At 39.6% G+C, this 21,461-nt stretch overlaps 1 protein-coding gene across 2 annotated transcripts in view; it reads left to right on the top strand.

The window, feature by feature from the left end:
- LOC121329128 (guanine nucleotide-binding protein G(i) subunit alpha-2) overlaps positions 1-21,461 on the top strand; it is a 66,622-nt gene that overhangs the window by 13,046 nt on the left and 32,115 nt on the right. Inside the window, exon 1 of one of the 2 annotated variants that reach the window (XM_041274505.1) lies at positions 13,508-13,591. The exons of the other annotated variant lie outside the window; for it this stretch is intronic. The gene's annotated coding sequence lies outside the window, so the exon portion shown is untranslated. Of the gene's footprint in view, positions 1-13,507; positions 13,592-21,461 lie in introns of those variants that run through there. 2 annotated transcript variants of the gene reach the window in all.

The raw sequence follows: 21,461 nt of genomic DNA, 5'->3' as shown, positions 1-21,461 counted from the left end.
TTTAACCCTTTACTGCCCTGGGTATGTTCTATTTAATGCCTATTTTTACAATGTCAGATATATTGGACACTGGCTACCAATGGGCCTTCTAGTACAAAGTTTTTTTTTCTACCCAAAACTATGTTGATAGAAAAATAAAAAATATAAAAAAGAAAAAAAAAAAAAAAAAAAAAAAAAAATATACTTTCCCCTAGTGCTTTAGAGAATTATATGTGTAGCTAACAAAGTGTGATATTTACACACACACACATACACACGTTCCAACTTCTGGTCTCAGGATCTTCTGTACTTTTCATTACAGAAATCCCTTTCATATGGTGATGAGGAGTCAGGTAATTTACTTCTCTGTCACAGATTGCTTTGAGTGCTTTTCTGGTGGCGGAGTGTGAAGTAATGCCAGCATGCTGATGCGTGCCGTCAAGAGTCAGTAGAAAGCCCCCCGGTGGGGTGGGGATGGGGGGGGGTGGATGGGGACCCCTACCCCGGTTCCCCCCACCAGGGGTGGTCTGACGAGTCACCGGAGTATTAAGTCTGAGACTTGGACACATCAACACGGACTGTCGCCGTGTAAAGTTACTCACCATGATTTTTAATTTTTTTTTTCTACAAAGTTTCCTTTTTTCTCGTTCCCTTACTGTAGTGACGCTGATACAAACAAAAAGTAAAGTACAACTCAAAAGCTGGTCTTTTAATAATTTGTTATTGAATTAAATTGAAAAACCACCTGTATATTTTATTTTCTGTGGTTTCCAAGGTGGTAGGGAAATTCAGCCTTTTCAATCTCACAGAAGGTGTTAGCAGCACAATAGCTTCCGATAAATGCTGTCTGGCAATCTCGTTACTAAAAGCTTCCCAGCACTTTTTCAGAGACTTGCCCAGTGTCTGCTATTTAATAGAACGTAATGCAATATAATCATTCTAAATGGTGTTTGCACAGTATTAAAGTATCATTGCCCTGTGGTAAATGGTTTTTTGACATTGTGTCTGCCCATCTCCTCTCTTGCTTGAGAACCATAGCCAGCTAACTTGCTGGCAAGCAGGCAGAATCCTTCTCGTGGCCACTCTTGTCCTAGGATTTTCGTTTGGACTCGCCTCTAGGCTCAGTTAGTCCTGGGAAGGGATCAAGCCCATGATCTCTCAGTCTGGTTCATGCTCCGGCAGTCTGTTTTGCTGTTTGGAAGCCTTTCTCGAGACATGTATTTAAAGGTAGGATAGCTTAATTATAGCCGAGTCCTGGCAGGAGATGTTCGGGTGTGTCAGGCAATGGAAGAGACACTGTGCTTTACTTGGAAACTGTGCAGCAGCACAGCACAATACATACTGTACAGGACCGTTTTGTAATTTGTAATTATGTAGGGTACTGCAAGTTTCTTGTGTAGACACTGCAGAATGAAAATGAATAACCTGAGAAGGCTTGAATTACAAAACTTGAAATAAAAAAAAGGATATGTCAGGCGTTTGTGTTTTCAACTATTGTTGAAATGAGATGCCTCACTGAGCCTCCATGGCGTGCTTGTTCACACAGTACATAGTACTGCACTTTGACAATGATGAGATAGAGCCATCTGAAATTTATTTCATATTTAAAAAAAAAAGCTGAGCCTATTGAGCCACTCAAAATACTCCCTAATTCCAGCAATTCTTACGTATCTCCAAAGAAGAGGATGCAGCTCTGCATCTGTCACTGTTATCAAAACAAAGCCTGCAGTCAGAGTAGAATAAACTTGCTGTGATGGACACACATGATAACTGTGATTGAAGCATTTTTCATTGTGAGCAGCTTGTGGTTTTCTATACTTGTGCATGTGCCTTTGTGTTATTGCTGGAGTAAGTGTTCGCAAGGGGAGTCATGTTTCCAAACAACAGCATTGACACTGACAGCCCTTGTTCTGCTTGACTAACTGTTCAAGAGTACTGTACCTCAAAAAGATTAATTTACTTCATGTTTGACCAACAGGAAATGGAGAAGAAGCCTAAGCGCTGGATTGAATTGTTGCTGCTGTTCAGCAGAAAAAAATAAATAGATAGCTCAAGGCAGAAATAAAAATGTGCTGTTTATCCTTCATCCCGGTTTATACAATTCTATAACAAAGACCTCTGAAAGGAACATGAATAGGAGACTGGTGGGTTAGCTATTTACTCCCATTTCATTATCAAAAAAAAAATAAAAATATGGCCATTAAAGTCTTTGGTGTGTTGGTCAAAGTCACTCGGGGAGGTCACTGCTTTCAGAGCTGAAAGTACAACAAAGGGAAGCACTTATACTTGTAATGTGCAGAGCAGACACAGAAACAATCCTGATTTGAATGGGACGTCTCAGTAATCTTCTTTAAAAAACCATGGGAATAAAACCATGGGAAATTCCAACTCCGTGATGGGATGGGGAGTGAAATGCAAAGCAAGGCTAATTCAAACTTGGTACAAGAGCAAATGCACCTCGATGCGGTGTGAAACTGACTGAAGCAGAGCTCCTGTAGAGGTGTATGTTAACATCTGTGATGAAAGTAATCCTGCAAATCTGCCTTTGTGTGTGGTTTCCCTTTCGAATGTGGGAAAAGCCAATGCACTGTAACCGTAACTGTGAATGCTTGAACTACTGTATAACTTTGGGAGTACAGTATCTTACTGTACCTTTCCAGTGAAACAGCCTGCGTCTGTTGCAAGGTCAGGCCTTGTGAGGCTCATGTCTCGGCTCCTTTATTTGGTACTTCACATTCAATCCACCAGTCTTGGTTAAACACTTGGATGTTTAAATATTTGGATTTTGAGTTGCAAGAGTGGGGATAAAAAAAAACAAGCGCAATGGCAGCGTAACCATGGATACTGACACAAGCAAGAGGCCAGTTGGAGCTTCTGTATCTAAAATGAATGGAAAAATGAATAGTTAAAAAATGACAGCCTAATGCCTCATTTGAAGAAGGAACATTCACTGTAGTTAATCTTAAGTAAAAATCCTTTTTTTTTTTTTTAGAAAGTGTTTTTTCTATGTAAATCTGCATCTAATGCAATAATACTTAACCATTGCCTTCAGTGTTTATTGGTTTTTGTGATGCATTCATGAAAACATTTCAGTTGATCTTAAAGAGTAAGTGGAGGGGTTCTGAAAAATATAGCATTATATGTCCCCACGTGTTGCTAAAACTGTTTAAATAGCATACCTGTAATTTATTTTCATTGTTAACATTCTGATAGCTTACAACTTTTTAAAGTGTGTTTCAAAGCTTTTTTCAAAATGTCCACTCCAGTGCACGGATAGTGTAAGGATTATTATCCACATTGTCAAACAGTTAACGCAGCAATGACGATCCATGATGAACAGAAAAGCCAGAGCGCTTGCTATGTTTTTTTTTTTTAAATCTCACTCCTGCAGTGATTTAGAGCAGTGTTTCCCAACCGTGTTCCTGGCGGCACACTCTGTCAGGAACAGGGTTGGGAAAACGCTGATTTAGAGGACAGATCTCAAACCCCAGTGCACCAGAGTGGACATTTTGAAAAGAGCTTTGAAACAGATTTTAAAGTTATAAGTGTAAAATGTTAACAATACAAATAAAAATGTTATTTAAACAGTTGTAGCAACATGTGGGGATGCTGACTCTAGATTTTTTTTCTAGTTTGTACACTATTTGTGTGTGTGTTTGTGTTTATATATATATATATATATATATATATATATATATATATATATATATATATATAATATATAATATATCTCATCTCATCCCCTTTGGTCACTGCATGTACATTATATTTGTACCTTGTTAAGTTTTCTGTCTATGTTTTATGCTTTATAATGCGTTTGTTTTGGGGATCATTATAGGCTGATTGCATACTTGCTAATCAAAGTGAGCCATTCAGTTAATATTGCTATTGACTTAAATAATAATAAAAAAACAATGCATCATAAAAGCTGCCCTTCTCCTTTTAATCTTTTCTTTTTCTTAGGAATATGGTTGAGTGAAAACCAACAGATTCAAAGAATAATGACAGCGTAAAAACGCCTGCTGCTATTTCATATAAACAATAAACAATAAACAAAATCAATTCAAACTGCCTAAGATTAAATTTGCTGGCTACGTGACGGGAGATTCAGTAGACTATATATGAATAGTGCCAGGAAATCAAGGAAGATTTAAGGTTGTTAGTCAGGGTGCAGTTCTTTCTAAGGTGTGTGTGTGTGTGTGTGTGTGTGTGTGTGTGTGTGTGTGTGTGTGTGTGTGTGTGTGTGTGTGTGTGTGTGTGTGTGTGTGTGTGTGTGTGTGTGTGTGTGTGTGTGTGTGTGTGTGTGTGTGTGTGTGTGTGTGTGTGTGTGTGTGTGTGTGTGTGTGTGTGTGTGTGTGTGTGTGTGTGTGTTAATAACAGAAAAAACTCAACTAAAAAAAAACAAAAAAAACTGCACATACAGGTTCTGCATTTTAAATTTGTAATAATTTACTTGAGGAAAATGTTGCCAACAAATATGGCTGATTTGGCCAGTATTTCTGACTAAGACAAGCTGTCTGTTTGCTTCTTTAACCAACCTTGTTGTTTCGTGACAGATCTCACAGGAAATTCCCAGACTATTCCCAAGTTAAGTTGTGCGTGACTTTTCCATCATAATCACATAGACTCCTTGCAGAAAGAGCACATTCTAATGTTTGACTGCAATGAAATTGTGAAAGTTGTTTAAAGGCCTTAGTTTCTTCTGCCCTGATTCTGTTCAGCTTTAAAACTGAGTAGCATGAACTCATTCTAGGATGTTAAATCTTGGTTGTTCCAGTCTGGGGTTAATGATGGCTAAATACAGCATTGAAAAGTAAAACAGTAAACTCAAGCTATACATACTTGCGCAATTGTCATCTCTTTGCAAGGGGATTACAGTGATTTATATGTGTCAGTGATATATAGTACTTGCTGGGCTTCTGTTGCAAAGGATTAGCAACAGAGACAAACTGAAGATGAACTGGCTTGTGTTCCATTTAGGTGCACATAGTATACACCAATATTTAATTTGCTTGTTCGCTGTGCTAATTTTGTACACAATAATGTCATAATAGATGGCTATATTAGAATGATCCATTTACTATATTTTAGTAATTGCCATACTTGGATTTGATTCCTGTACGTTGTATGATGGTGGAATTGACTGCCCAGCTTGCTTCTCTAGGTATTCCCAGTTGGTACATCCTCCAAACTCAGAGTTTGGGATTAGTATATCCTACGCTTTGCAGACTCGGAACAGAATTGGCATATCTTGCGATTAAACCCGTCAGGGCTCATACTCCAGTCTCCATTGAATGAAACATTATTATTATTATTATTATTAAAAATAAAAAAAAGACTTGAACCTTATTGGACAGGCCTAACTCGGAGTAAAACTGTCTTCCTTGTTTGCTAAATTGATTGTAAATATTGTATGTACCGTCATGTATTTACAATATGTTAAACTCAGTAAAAGATAATTATATCTAAAATGAGTACCTTACTGTACCAAATTATAGAGATTCTGTTTTATGTACTCAGAGTATCGCTCTATACATCCCCGCAAAAAATATATTTTAAACAGGGAATGAAAAACTGTTAAAAAATAGGAATCCTGACACGCTTCTACTGCAGCTGGAAATAATAATAAAGCTAGAAATAATAATAATAAAAAAATTAATCTAAATGATAACGTAGCTGGAAAATGTGGCCGTACAGTATAGCGGCGGTAAGAAGATATTTCAGGCAAGCTGTTTGCGAGCTCAGAGTTTGGGATTAGCATTCAGCTGATGAGAACCCAGGCGCCTTTTTGAATGGGAGAGCCGGGAAAGTCAACTGTGTCCTACGTGGCAGCCCTTGGCTCGTTCAGAGTGTCGCTGAATAAGGAGGTGAGATCATACAGTCTGCTGAACCTGGCCAGACACTTTGCTCCCAACTCTGTGATAAAAGGAGCAGAAACCTGTGGGCTGCAGGCAGGGAAGAGGCTGGCATTGCTCGGTTACTGTACTCCACCTCCTTATTTATTTATTTTTTGGTTCCTTCATTTATTTAAATGTTTTACCCTTCTCTTAAACGGCAGCAGCAGCTGCAGGCTAATGTTTGTAATTATCTTAGGAGTCTTTCCAGTAATGAACAGGCCTGCCTTGGGCACTCACTGAGTGAGTTACTTTTTCTGCACAGGAGATTCATGTTTAGTCATTTTCTTCTTGTAGACCAAAAAAATAGCTTCCCTTTCGAGGGGATAGGAGGTTACACCCCAGCCCCTACCCATTGCCCCAGCCCAACTGTAGACTGCAGCTACCACAAATACAATTGGTTTGCACTGTAAATAAATGTAGTGCTACACCGTAAACCCATCAAGCATTAAGAAAAAATAATATTATTTTTATTATTATAATATCACCCCACATTTGGTGCTGGTGTGCTGGGTTTTTCCAGTGTAAATGTTGACATCAAATTCCCAGCCTTTTCGATCATTTGGGTTATTGATATACTGCATGTTGGGAAACCAAGTTTACCACAATCTACCAGGGCCAGTGAGTTTAACAGAATGGAAAGTTAAATAATCAGCACAACTATTTTAATAAACTTTGATAGCGTTTAGGTAGACAAATGGCTTTCATGTAGTGGCCTCTCTCTTTACAGAAGCAGTAAATGTCAGGTTTTAGATGTTTCTGCAGGGCTGGTATGACGGAAGGAGCACAGAATGTGGCTTAGACCTGGTAGTTATCGCTTCCTGTTTATAGGGCTCTGTTTGAGGGACAGAATTGTTTTTAGATTTAGCTGATGCTTGCTGTCTTTCTTTCAGTTTAATTATCTAGCAACAAAAATTCTCAGACATGAAATTATAATATTTAAAAAGGAGTAACACCTTTAACCCTATTCTGGCAACAGCATAAAAAGTGCGTAATGCAGCGTAATACACATTGCACAGTTGCGTGATTGTGTTTTCTGAACCCGGATGGAACGTGCCTGTGTCACTAAGGTCTCCTCTTGCTAGTGCTGGGCTGATACAGGATGTTCTGTAAAGTCCTGTAGTTCTTCCTCATTCTGAATCTTCTGTTCCCTGTTCTGAAGTTTTTATCAGCTATGTGGAGAAACCCTGCAATTCTATTTTGTTCCAGTCTGCTGCAGTAGTAATCTGCATTGTGCCCCACAGCATCTTTTGATGGGGACGGTTTTTTTAAATGTTGTCCCCATATGAACTGAGGGACGATGCACTCACATTTATTTTACAGACCAGCTATAGGTATCTGTTAGAATTTTCCTTAAAAGCCTAGACCCAGTAATAAAGTAAAACTAATATTTTACAAACTACAGTAAGTATCTTTTTAGTTCCACATGTTTAAAGTGCAGAATGCATTCTTATATTTCTTATTCATGCTGCCTGCTTCACACGTTCTGTTTTCCAGCACAATTTTACTTTAAGGGATGAGCTTGCTGTGTTTCTTCAGAAAACCACAAATGCATTCATCTGCCTCAGTTATGAGCCCCATATTAATTAGATTCATTTGGATATTCACAAGTACGCAAACCATACATACAAACCCAACCCACTGCAGCCCTTCCCCTTTTGGCTGGGGAATGCCTGAGACGCAAGTGAAAAGCAGAATTGTTATTTATTCAGTGTATAGTGTGATCTGTATTGGAAAGGAAGTGGGTGCTGTAAAGACTGAAGTTATTGAATAAAGGGTTTGTCCCCACCCATCGCTAAGGTGAAGTTGATTTTCGTATAGAAGCAAATACAAAGATGCAGGGACTATTTTTTCCACAGCTCTAAAAGCAATCATGAGCAAAACATGCTGTAGTAAAATTAATTTATATACATTACTAAAGTTAGTGCTGCCATAAGTAAGCACTGCACAACATGTGGCAGGAATGATTTACACCATATATTATAAAATTGTATTATATATGTATTGTTATTTTGAAAGAGTCGCAATATCCAGAATATGCATTGAAACAAGACGACTGATTTAAATGCAGATAAGATGACAAGCAAGCTCCGTCCCACTGCTGATTCCCTCTTTACACCAGGCTGAAACCGCATATCGAGACTCTCCCGAGGTAGCACATGACCGTGTCTTGTGGCTCTTCAGTAGCTTAACCATCAGGCCACATGTTCCAGTGTATTGTTACAGAAGTATAGTTTTGTAATCGGCTATGAAAGCTGTGATCACAGCAGGATTGGGGTTTACTTTTTAGTCCTGTGTAACATGTTACATGTGTGGGTCGTCATTTAATAATCACGAGGCAGACACAGAGCATTGGTGTTGACACGCCACACATGCAGCCGTAGTGTCACATGTAATAAAGAAAAGAAAACAAATAAAAATAAGTGCCTGTGGCAAAGTGGTGGGTGGATACAGGTGAGTGCAGTGCAGTGCATGTAAGAATCACGCAGACAATTATGAACAGGAGCAAGGGTGTTTATTGAAATTACTACAATGTTCAGAGCCTTATGGCAAAGACCTGTAAGTAATAAAGTGAATACAGCGGCGTGTATCACTTTGTCTGTAAGAATCCCACGGGTTTGACCCGCAACCAAAAGTCCAGTTTAACACACCAACACTAAACACAAAATGCAAATACAGTTCTTATTGACAGTGAATAAGTGCTAGTGGTGTATTACAGTTCTCTGTGAAATGCAGAGCGGCGAGCGCTAGTCCCACTAAAAGGAATGTCCTACTACTGTACTGAAACCCTCTTTATACTGTTTGGGATCAACACCACCTAAGCTGACCTACGACTGTCACTTCGGAAGTCCCGGCCACCAAGCGACTCCAGGTTGTGACGGTCTTGGATGGGCAGCCTTCGCAGGCACTGTCTTGCAGTCGAGGTGTTCCGTAGTAGTTGTCCTGCAGAGTGGACGCTCTCCTCCTTAATGTAAACAAAGCAAGCTTTCACTCATTGCCCATCAGTGTGGCAAAGGCTGTGCTGTAGGCCCGTAACGCATACAATTTTTGAACTCTGCACATCATCCCTTGGCATGCCCCTCAGCCAATCCGGACCACGTGATTCGCTCAGTGCTGGTGAGCCTAACTGCCCAATGTACTACACACTAACGTGCAGGAACCAAACGACAGGGCTGCTTGTGACAGCCTGTTTAAATCCATGTTGCCAGATATTTCCATGAGAATGGATTATTCGCCAATCCGAGCTGATCTGAGCAAGCCCACTTTGGGAAAGGGTCAGAGTTTAACAGAATAGAAAGTTAAGTAGTTAGCATAACTTTGATAGCATTTAGGTTGACAAATGAAGGTTTCATATAGTCAATATAGTCATATTTTCAACCGGAGTTAAGTGGAAACAAAGTATTATACCCAGATCCTTATCTGAATGGCACGTTCATTGCACAGTTTGCGGTCAGTTCACTGTCTTGAATTACTGGCTCCCTGATTGATTATTCAAAACCAGACTTTCACTCTGTACCATCCCCCTAGCTGAATGCCCGGAATATTATAAAAACCAGCTGCGTGATTCTCTCCTCCATCCAACCCCCTTACCAGACTGACTCGTCAGTGTGTTTGCTTTTTCAGCCTGGCTGCCAGCAGTGAGGGTATTCTGCACTGGTACAGAAATGGGACAAAAGGCTCACTGTTACACAGAGCCTTTGTACTTCTGCATGCAGCATCGTTGGGACTTTAAAAAACAGTGCTTTGACCAATGCCGCAGAGTCCTTTAGTAATCCAAAATTCTGTTATTTCACAGGAGCTGTATAGTACGCTCCAGGGGGAGGAGTTCACGGCAGACTACATTGCAAAACATGTAGAAACTCAGGGCATCCATTCGACTTGTTTTAATTTTAATCAATTTAATGAGTTTGTATTTGCACTTGGCCAGCCATTTAGATCATTTCTACTAGGGCACCAGTTGTTAAAAATCAAAGAAGATAATCTGTACTATACAAATCTAAAATCTTCTGATGCAAGATTCACATTGTGATAAATATTCATATATCTTACTAAAAGCACATACTTTTTTTGGTCTGTTTAAAATGCTTCGCAAACCTTATTGTGTCACAGGTAATCCGCTCCTGTGACTGTTATAGAGGTCCTGTTACCTGTAACACAGAACAGTAAATGGAGTAAAACTAAACAATCTTGCAACACTGAGCCTTAATACGCAAGAATAATGACATTGTTTTACTATTTGTCAGTTGATACACAGTGGTTTAAACCTCCTAATTGCTTCTGGTGCAGATGGTTGATTTATTACAGTAGGGAGTGAGGAAGTGAAATCCGAATTTATTGCACATGGATTTGAGAGCGCTGTCGTCACGGAGTGTGATTGAACTGGGACTAGGGAGAGCTGAAACATTACGTCCCAGACAGATGTGGAAACACGGCACACTGTTTTTGTTTTTGCCAACTACATAGGGAGCAAGTAACCTGGGGCATTTATTTCCCAAAAGCATCAGAAGTAGTTGCCATACAGTACTTTGGACCCCTGATTAAAGGATTTTCAAATCATAACAGAAGGGATGAAATGCAATGGTTTATTGTCTTGGTGGTTCAATGTATTCAGTACTAAAATCAAGATGCATCTTCTTGACAGTGCTGGTTGTATAATTCACATATATCATTTGTAGTGTATGCAATTCTATCTTACTGGCTAGCAGTACTGGGTACTACCCTGATCAGAAGTGCATGCTTGGTGGTACATTATAGGTGTAAGCAGCTTTTTGCCAAAATAGAAATCTAATTCTTTGGCATCTTTATCAATTAGTTTTATTGTTTTGTCTACAAGAAGTGAAATTGGCTATTGTTGGGGGGAAAAAAAGTAGATTGGTGTTGTACATTAATGTGGTTTCTGTCAGAGGAAGTTCACTGCTTATCTAAGCTCCTTGTTTAGGTGTAGAAGCACGTACACTGAAATTTTGGCAGCTTAACTTTCGCTAGTTGTGAAATACTGTAATAGGATTTTATTGATATAATTAACTTGTAAGACAGACACCTTCTATGAAAAGGGCTGCTCTTTGTACTGAAGGCTAAGAATTATGTTAAACTGAGCATGATCATGGGGCGTGTTATGTTCCTGTTTAGAAAATGCATTGTATACAAGCTTTGTATGTTGGCCCTGCTTTTGCGGGGAAAAAAAAAAACCCCTATCATGGCCGACATCCTTCTTTCTTTATTCTATAGAACGGAAGCAAGCCGTTAAAAATCCTACTAGGTGAGAAGCCAAGCCAAGATTAAAACAACAAAGGGCAGCTATTTTTTAAACAAGTTTAGCGTTGAGCTGAGAAGAATCATATTGCTCTCAAGCTCTGCATTTTCAAGGTGACCTTTTTAGCATCTAGAAATATGCAACATGTTAATGTTGCCTTCACTGTGTTGTGAGTTTTTTAATTGGTTCAGAGCGGAAAAGAAAGCTGTAAGGCTAAGCCAAAAAAAAAAAAAAAAAAAAACCTTTGGCACAAACGGTACTATTTTGTGACAGGGGATTCGGATGAACTCTATAAACATACACTTGGCTTTAAAAAAAAAAAAAAATAAATAGATTCCTAGATCTCAGCTGTGAAAGTAATTCCATGATAAGTTACTCCCATGGCCCTCAGCCTTAGCCAGTTGTACCATAGATCTTATATCTAATGTTTCTCTTTACAGCATTTACACCTGAGAATAACTGGGTCCTCCCCAGCTAACGATGTCCTCTCACTAACACACACTTCATATCTACAGTAAACTGACGTACAGTACAGACTTCAACAACTTCACAAAAAGTACTTTGTGCTTGTTGCAGGAAATGCTAGAATCTTAATCAAAAGTTCCGATTTGCAAACTTGAATCTGAGTGTCTGAAACAATCACATAATGTTTGACGTTACAATGAATGTCTAGATGCAGGCTGGGAAAGTGAAAGCTGAGTTCGCTCACTCAAGTTTGACATAATGTACAGTTCTTAAGATAACAGATGGAATAATATGCAAGCCACAAAACAAGAAGAAAAAGATGTTTCACCTTCAAGCAACTGGTTGCCATGTTACAAAGTGAACGTGTCTCTTCTGCTTTCGGAAGAAAAAAAATAGGCCTTTGTGAACCAGAGAGGGTGCTTCAAAAGAGAAAAAAGAAACACAAAGAAACCGATGAGTCTCTGTGGAGATGTGTTTTCATTCCAGGAAGATCTATATTTATAGCACAATTCAGAGGAAACTGTTGTCTTCCTCAAAGCAAGAAGAACCATATACTGCAGGCAAATACTAATAAACATCCCCCAAAGGACTGTGTTTCTATAATCTGAGCCCTACAGTACAAAGTTTTGATAAAAATGATTAAACTGCATTGCCTGGTCTTGGTGCTCAATATTAAAATAGTGCTGCCATCAGTTTGGTTGAACCCTCTTCAATACCATGTAGGGTGGTTTTCAATTATATTGTTATTAGGCCCTTTGCTTTTACGTCTAGTTTCACATTGTAAAATGAATGTGTAGGGACCACCTTGCCGCCTTATGGATTTTTCCACCAGTCACCCCCAGCCTTGTAAGGTGTAGAAACCACTCTTTAGCTTGATGCAAGGTATGCATCATCCCAATACATTTTCAGTAGCTTTTAGATAGCAATGTGCAATGGATGTAGAACATGGTTAAAGTAGAGTAAATTACCATAGAAAACTCTTGGCATTGAGGCTGGCGGGCTGGGACTGATCCGATGGCCTTCTCTCAACTAGGATAGTACACTCTGTTCAACCCTCCTCGCCCTGCTCTCTGTTTGGTTTGATTGCCAGGCTTTTGGACAGGACTGAACATTCCCAACCAGTGAGATCACAGTGGTCTGATCCATTAATGTGAGTGTGACAGCGGGGAGGAGCAGGGTGGCTTTCTGGATTAGCATCAGATTTCCTCTGCGGAGTGCAGTCGACAGGAGCGACAGGAAAACACATTATAAAAAGGAAGTGTAAGGCGGTTATTACTGTTGATTCTAGAGACAGTTTCACACCCTAACACCATGTTAAGGCATTGGTTGAAAAAGTCTCCCAACACCGCTTCGACACCTCCAGCTCTTTGGTGGTGTCCCATTCAACAGCAGACAGGGTAAGCCCACAATTGTAAGGGTAGATGTACTGTATCTTATGATCTGGAGTCTTTTCTTTCTCCTTTTTTTGTTAAATTATTGTTAAGTATACAATATAGAACATATACAGTAACATGCATCACCATTTCTTACGTGCTAGGTTCTAGACAGACCCTCTTCCATGTTGAGGGAGTTGAAGGAGTGAAAACATTAAATATTTTCAGGCTGAAAAGAAAGCAGCAAAGGCAAAATGTTTCCCAGCTGCCTCCTCCTACATGTATGTACTCTGTGCTGGACTGCAAAATGTTTTCCCTGTCCATGTGCGAGTGTTTGCACAGCCCGTCCGTGGTCACTGGCTTGCCTTCTCTTTCATGGAAGGCTGTGTGCCAGCCCACTTCTTGTGTAACCCAAGGACCAGAGGCATGCGTTGTTAGCCAGTTTTTTATAGGTATTTCTCAGCAAATACATCAGGAAACCAAACAATTGCGAACCCTCCGCTGTTTAATATCCTGGCTCAATCATTGCTTCTGATATCTGATTGCAGTAATGTTGTGTACTTCTGTTCTGAACAATCATATAGTCAGGAGGGTGCTCTGACATTTTAATTTAGGCTGTCATTGGGGTAAGTGCATTTTATGTATCGTTTATTGGATTTTCTATTAGCGGAAGAGAACCAACATTGATCTTTTTTTTTTTTTTATAGAGCTAGGGTAATCTACTTAACTGGTAGACTGGCAGGTAGCTTATGTAGTATTTGGGACAGACACTGGACTAAATATCAGGGTGTGATCTTTCTCAAATCCACTTTATTCAGCTGCATGTATGGTGCTCTATGGGGAAGGTCCGACCTGTCAAGAGGACAAAATTTGCAGAAAGCAAATAAATAAATAAGAAATACATTAAGGTTGCAAGTCAGGCTGGGATAATGCCAGCAAAGCCCAAGTTCCCATATGAAAAGGATGACTGTGGCGATGTAATTAAAGATATCACTCAGCTACTGTATCAGATCAGTAAAGCTGTGAGTCACACAGACAAATCAGTTCTGTAACTGAGGAGTCCAGTGCTAAACTCAGAATATCAGCCTCTCATATGCACTTTCTAAGGTTGATTGAAGCATCCTCGTGCACAGTGAGAAAGCTTCAGAATGGTACATACAGCTGGGTTTGTTGTCTTTTTTTGTAACTGTTTTAGAGTTCAGTAGTCATGTTTGCTCTAATTGGTTTGGGAAGTTATACTGATAACACCGTTTGTAGTGTTGTATAATTTAATTGGATTGGGTATTCAAGTTTGAATCCAGTAAACTAGTGCAATTCTTTCCAAGCATTGGATTGAAATGGATCAACTTTTCTGAAATATACCAGAGTATAATTGACATTCCAATTTAACTGTTTTAATAAATGTTTTTGTTGTAAAATGTCCCAGCATGCAAGACCAGTAAAGCCTCCTACTGTGTTTAATAGCAAATCCCCTGTGTCGGACCGGCATTGGAGCTGCCTTACTGACAGCTCAGCGGGAGCACAAAAACACTGCTGAGCAAATGAGCTGTAATTAAAGCCTCCTTCAGGAGTCCACCCCTCTGCTTTTCCACATTGCTTTTAATCATCTGATTAACAGTGCACAGGACTTCAAAGCGCAGACAAGCACATCCCCTTCAAAGGATCAGATGAATGAGCTTGTTTCGCAGAATGCCGTATCTACTGCTATTTAAAAAAAAAAAAAAAAAAAAAAAAAGGTTGGGTCACAACTTGTGAATCTGGAACTTTGGACATTAACTTCCAGCAGGTTACAGTAGCACACAGATGAGTTTCACCTTCTGTATCTCTGGTTTTACTAAACCATAGGGTTTACTTTGATACACCAGAGCTATATCTCGTGCAGTATAAGCTCTAATTTCTAACCCGGGTAGCATTTACAGTATATCTGGAGACTCAATTTCTCTGGTCCTTTCGCTTCCTTTTAGTGCTGTCTAGTTGCAGCTTCATGTGCGTCACAGGCAGTTACTCAAAGGCTTTCATAGTGTTTCAAATAAAGCTAGCAATGTATATTGATATCTAGTACACTAAGATACAGTTAATTGATTTGTTTGAATCTTGTGAAATTAGTGTACTGTATCTTCAAATCCAACTGTTTGAATGTTTTCTGCATTGTGAGTACTATATTTACTTAAGGATTTAGAGCAATGCTAACATTTCTGTTTGGCGCCAGGCTCTCTTCAAATCAAGGCAGTATTTAACTGAATGACCTCCTCTGTGATATAATAAAATCCAGGTCCTTTTAGCCTCCACTGTAAGGAAGTAGAATCACCAAACCAGATGCTTGCTTGAATTCATTGTGTTCAAGCTTTAACCCATGAGCAGATATCCGAGAAGTTGCTGCTGGGAAGGCTGATGGAATTTGTTGTTGTCAAGCATGGACTTGCTTCATATGCAAACCAAAATGTAGACGGGTGACTCGATTTGTTTTCAAGGCTTTAGACACCCAGACTATCTTTTGTTATATGTTACTGTACTTATCTGGTGAGCTAGTACTACAGTAAGTGTTTAGTCATATCTGATGTCCGAACACCAAGCTTCAGTGCTGACTCGATACAATTGGTCTGGTTTGCAAGACATCTAGTTACATTAATCAGTGCTTTAGAGATCGAGCAATTCAGCTTGATTCCAGGTGGAGCCTGCTTTGTTGTTTCTTGAGCATTTCTGTACACAGAGCATTTAGTCTAACAATTCAGCAGTAGGGAAAGCTGTTGGATGTAAAAAAGAAAGTATGGTTTGTGGCACTACTGAATAAATGTAATCCTACAGTGTACAGAATAGCATGATGTTGCACTGATTAGACTGATAACCTTTTAAAGGGAATTTAGCAGCCCTCGGATGTTGTCCATGCAGATAAATACACACTATTTTTAAAGAAACAAAAACATTAATGGGGCCAATGAAGAATTTTCAACTCATTGTAACTTTGTAGGAAAAGTATACAATTATGATGAGATACAGACAAGCTATATTTTAAAAATGAGAAAAAGCAGGTTGCATAGAGGATTTATACTGGACCCTGACGCACCCGATAAAATGAGGGAGTGATTGTACAGTATTTGTTAGCCTGTTTGTTTTTCTATTGGTCTCGCTATATCGTGGCACTTGATATATATCGGATTTATATCAGACCGCGATATAGCGAGTGTGTGGTGTACTTCATTACAGAATTGTTAAATCAGTTTTAAAGGTTGTGACTACAAAGAGTAAGTTTGTTTTTTTTGGCTTGTACTGTGAATGTCAGGAATGGTGTCACCTTGATATTTCAGGGAGCAGGCGAGAGAAACGCTTGTCATGTGTACAGCCAGGGCGACACTGACTCAATGTGACTGAAAGATGTTCTTGGTCTGAAGGGACCCCTGACTATGCCTGAATGTCACTTGCTCTTAATTCCTTATATATTGGGAACAGAAATCTCCAGTGTGGCCAAATCTTTCAGCAGTCTTGGATATAGCAGAACCTCAGGTATCTGCTGTACACCTCAGTCTGTCAGATCTGCTGTGTTGCCCATTGACTTGGAGCAGGGAGATGCAGCTTATGTGTACATAAGAATCGTGAGGGACAGCCCGTTTACACGGTAGCGTAAGCCACAAATGTCAGCTGTCTAATATTTTGTTGCCCTTGTCTCTGTTTCTCTCACTCTGTTTTCAAGGTGTTTGTTTTTTCAAACACCATTACCCTCTCTTCCTGCTGTTTTGCAGACGCGAGCCACGCTCATTTTTTTTGATCAATGGTCTTTTAACTCAACCAATTAATGCTCTTTCTAGGATGCTGTACCCGTAGGAGATAAACCAGTCTGTTTATTCAAGGGATGGGATGGATTGGGGGAGGGGGGGGAGGAGGAGCCCCTGTGGTTCTTAAAAATAACAACAAGCAAAGTTTAAAACAACCCCAAACTAGAGCCACAGGTTCCCAGGGACTGGACATTGAAAGCAGCCAGCGGAGGGACTGGGGGTGTGGGGGGGTGGCCAGGCTTGAAAATGAAAATGTGTGTATTTTTTTATTTTGTTAAGTTTGAATTAAGTATTCCCCGTGTGAATTATTACTATTATCATTTATTGTTTTGTTTTACTTAACACTGTTGTGTTTTCTCTTCCGAATGGTTCACAGGCAGGAAGTTTCACAGGAACGCTGTCACTGTAAAGATGATTCAAGCTGTTGCCCCTTTGCCCTGGGAGTGGTACCTAGACAAGGATATGAGGACAGCAGATGAATTAGGAGGAGCCCTTGACATGACGTCAAGATAAAACAGGACTAATTCAGTAATAGAAAAACAAAAAGCTGTCCAGTATGGCTTTCTGCCTGCATGGTTTAGCCCAGCATAGTTCACCAGAACTTACAGCTAGCAATCACACTGTATTTTGTAGTACTGTTCTTTTTTTGAAACTGCTGCAACAGTTAACATTGATACATCCCTCTAGGGCACAGTACTTCTACTGCATGCAAAGTATCATAAAAACCTGACAAAAGCAGTGTGAATGTAGGACACAAAAACGGACCTACAAGGACAAATGTAGTGGTGGTACGTGCATCTTATCTGTTGTTGCTTGAATGCTTTGCACATTTTCTTGGTAATGTTGCTAATATATGTACAGTATGTACACAAGTATAGCTGTTACTGTACACATGTGTGTATAACATAACAGAAAATGTGGTATGTATCTCACCTCTGCTTATACAGTACTGTATCTGAACTAAGGGAAAAAGTAATTAACAGGTTTTGATTAACAAATCGCTTATAATGTTTAAAAAATAACAACATACCCAGATTTGCTCAGCTTATTGCACACAGTTGTATTTTTCCCAGAACACTTTTCCCAGTTAACGTTTAATTGAATTGGGCCCTAAGCCATCACCTGCTCTTTCCAAGTGACTGACAAAGGCACCTTAAATAAGCAGCCATGCGTCTTTAGCTGCCACAAATGTTCCTTTGGTGACCAGTTTTTTAGGTTTTCCCATTTTTTTTAAAAAGATAAACGCACCCCTGCAAAGACACCTACCCTTACCGAGGGGGACACAAAAGAAAAAATATCAGTTCTGTGGGTTAAAAGCCACCTCTGCAAACTTTTGCGCATTTTGACTTTTTTTTAATGCATTTCACAAATGTAATTTTTCCCTTCAGTTGCTTTAAGCACTCCCCATCTCCAGTATAGGGTGTACCCCTTACAATGTGCACAGACCTGGGGTCCACTCAGGGGTAGTGCCTAGGAGTGTTATTATGACTGAGCTGTACAGATCGAAGTGGGTGGGGCTTGAGGATGGGATTTGAAGGGAACAGGAAGAGGATTCTGATGAAACCACAGTGTGCTGCAGCTCAATTCGCTGCCAGGCAACTTCCAGGGATGCCACCCTGCTCCTTCAGGCAATTAAGGTGGAAAATTGAGAGTTGTTAAATTAGACTGATGATTCAGAAGTTTAGCTTGCCATCCAATTACAAGGAGAAAATTGGACAGAGGTTTTTGTTTCTCCTCCTGGGGATTACGTCGTCTTCTATTTTTTGGTGCAAGAGAAACGCCTCTGATGCTGCGCATTCTCTCTCCAAACATGCCAATCTTAACATTGATGTGCCTGTGATAAACTGCACTTTTTCTTGTGCCTGTACTGTTTTGGAGTGTTTGCAACCCACTCCCTACCTCCCCAAAAACAGGTACCTCCCCGTTTCCAAAGGGCCCCTGTTTACATCCTGGATGGAGTATTGCAGTGTAGTGAGGAGATGTATACAGGGTACGCCCTAGAGCGTGCTTTCTATTTTCCAACAAAGCCCTGTCCCAGTGCCAAGAAAGTAAAGTGTCTTGCAGTGAGAGCAGTGCAATATGAACAGTAAGGAACGGCCTTGCATGGAACAGCTACAAAGTGTGAGGTTCCCCCTGAAGCTGTTCACGTACATAGTCACATACAGTGCTCCAAGCTTTGAGACTGTGCTACAGTAGATAAGTAAACCCAGAAGGCTGGTTCTTATTGGCTTGGGTCGTAGACTTCCAATTTACATTTTCTGTTGAAGCCTTTTACACGTGGCCTTTATATTGTAAGTGTGTCTCTAATCTGCAGTGTGTTTTGCAATTGGATAATTTGGGTTTCCAGGCCTTGCATGGGTAGTATAAGCAGAAACAGGAATACCCATAATCATTATTGTTGTTGGTAACAGCAGTGATTTTTAAAGCACAGCCTCGTCACGGCAGATCTTTTAGCAGGCTTGAATCATCCTTGTATTATTTCTCCCCCATGGTGTGTTTAGGTCGTGAATGATGAATCGCAGTCGTCATGTACTTTGTTACATAAGCATTCTAGGGATAAATAATACTTAGAACTGAATATATGACGGGTGTCCTGAAATGTGATAAACATAAATTTGCAGGCATTTGGTTTGTAATAGGATGCAAGAATTGAATTTGCTGTGAGGGAATTCAGAGATGCTGCAGTAACTTTGGCTCAATCAGGAGATTTGCCATTGTTAAGTGTTACATTAAACGTCATGACCTTGTCTTCTGTCAGTTTATTAACTTACTTTGAGATGACAGGTATTCTTACAGTAACAGTCTTCAGTAATCTCCAGGAGCAGGAGCAGGAGCTGCAGGTGTTTGAATAGATAACGCCTTGTTAACATCCTCTTCTCTGTTTCCCTAATTAGAGAAGCATACTGTATTTCTTCTCTTAATTACTGTAGCCTCACCTCCTGGCAGGAGGTCAGGGAATATATTAGCCAGGTGCAAGGAGGGAATCTGTAGCGAAAAAAAAAGCTCTTGTGAATCCTAGATGAAAACAAAGTTAACAAACCGGTAGGTTTCAAAGACTAGTAGGCAGTGTATTTTTATCATAATGTGTGTACTGTCACTGTGGTTACATTTCTGATACCAAGAGTGTTTCTTCAGAAACTTAAGGAAAACAAATGCAACTTAAGTGCACTTCTGTGGCATATTATAGCTAAACAAATCAGCTGTTATTGTTTAATACTAATTTCTATACACAAAAACAAAACAAAAAACATTCCTTTTGTTCATTAGGCTGAAAAATGTAATTATTCCTTTGCTGTCTATTGTTGTTTTTTTGTTTTTTTTGCATGTCTAAGATGTTTGTTTCTGCACGCTACAGGCAGAGCAAAAAGAAAATCCTGCTAATCTCAGAAAAGTTATTGTTGAAATGTACTGGTCTCAGGGCATTTTAAAGCATGCAGTGCTGGACGCTATGAGGGAGCGGTTACCATTTCTAGTTTTTGGAGGGCAGTTAGCCCTGCCCCCACTCCTCCCCTTCGCTTGTTGTTTTCCTCTAAACTCCTGACCTTTAGGTCTCTTTAAACGCTCTATGGGGGTCTAATCAATACAGAAATCTATTTAAAGGTTAACTGATTCATTATAGATGGGGGTGGGGTGAGGTGGGGGGGGTTGTGGAATAGCTGTTGCTGTTGTATCAATCACTGCTTTTCTATAAGACAAGCCCTTGCCCTTGACGGACTGAAGACTATTGATTTAAGATCACTTCCACTCAGTCTGAACTGCTTCATAGGACATGTCAGGAACCTGAACCTTGTAAGAGTCTCGACTCGATCTCGCTTGCTTTAAATGGGCTTTGCAGAGGAGCCATTTCCAAGATTGACCTTATCTGTTTTATAACCAAACCATTAAGAAAGTTGCTTCATTTACAAGATGGCAGACAGCAAGGCATAGTATTAACAGCAGATCAAGACAAAAATACGTACATGCAGCTCACTTTGTCAAGGACAAAAAAAAGATCAAATCATTTTGTGTGTTTTACATTGTTCTTTAGCTGAATGTACTTTATGTGTATGTTTACACAGTGCCAAAAACAAGTTTATGTTCCTGCAGCATGTTTGTTTGTTGTGTGATGCTGACAGCAGACGACAGGAATATGGGTTTCATTTCAATATGTCCCATGCTGCTTTTTCTAGTAGAGAAAGGTTTATAATACAGCTCTGTCTGTGCTTCGCTTAAGCTTGTGCAATTGCTGTCTGTGAGTCTAAGGAATTCTATAATAATAATAATAATAATAATAATGTTTTATACAGTGTAAAAAATATTAATAGTGGGGTTTAATTGGCATCGTAGACATATGCAGTATAAACAATAATGATACATTATATTACTCAATTACAAAGAAACTGTTCTACTTATCTTACAGTGGTTCCAAGGAGCAGGCTGAGGGGTTGCGAGTATTTCAGACTCTGCTTTAATTGTACCGTTCCAGCATTAAAGCCCCAAAGCTTTCACTGTTTCACCCCTTAGTACATCGGTTTCATATAGTCTGTGATTGAGTGTTTAGTGTTACGAATAAAAGAAAAAAAACATGCAGCCACAGTTAGAGGGTCCTCATAATCGGACACTACCTGAAAGTTTATAACTGCTAGATTTTTCTAAGCAATGCTGTTATCGTGTTAAACATGCAGAGTTACTATAATATTTCTGACCACTATTTACTCTAAGAAAATGATAAAGGGACGTACAAAAA

The sequence above is a fragment of the Polyodon spathula genome, chromosome 16 (genome assembly GCF_017654505.1).
Source record: "Polyodon spathula isolate WHYD16114869_AA chromosome 16, ASM1765450v1, whole genome shotgun sequence".
Classification (NCBI taxonomy): domain Eukaryota; kingdom Metazoa; phylum Chordata; class Actinopteri; order Acipenseriformes; family Polyodontidae; genus Polyodon; species Polyodon spathula.
The sequence above is the reverse complement of the archived record's forward strand: the minus strand, read 5'-3'. Positions and strand labels throughout refer to the sequence as shown.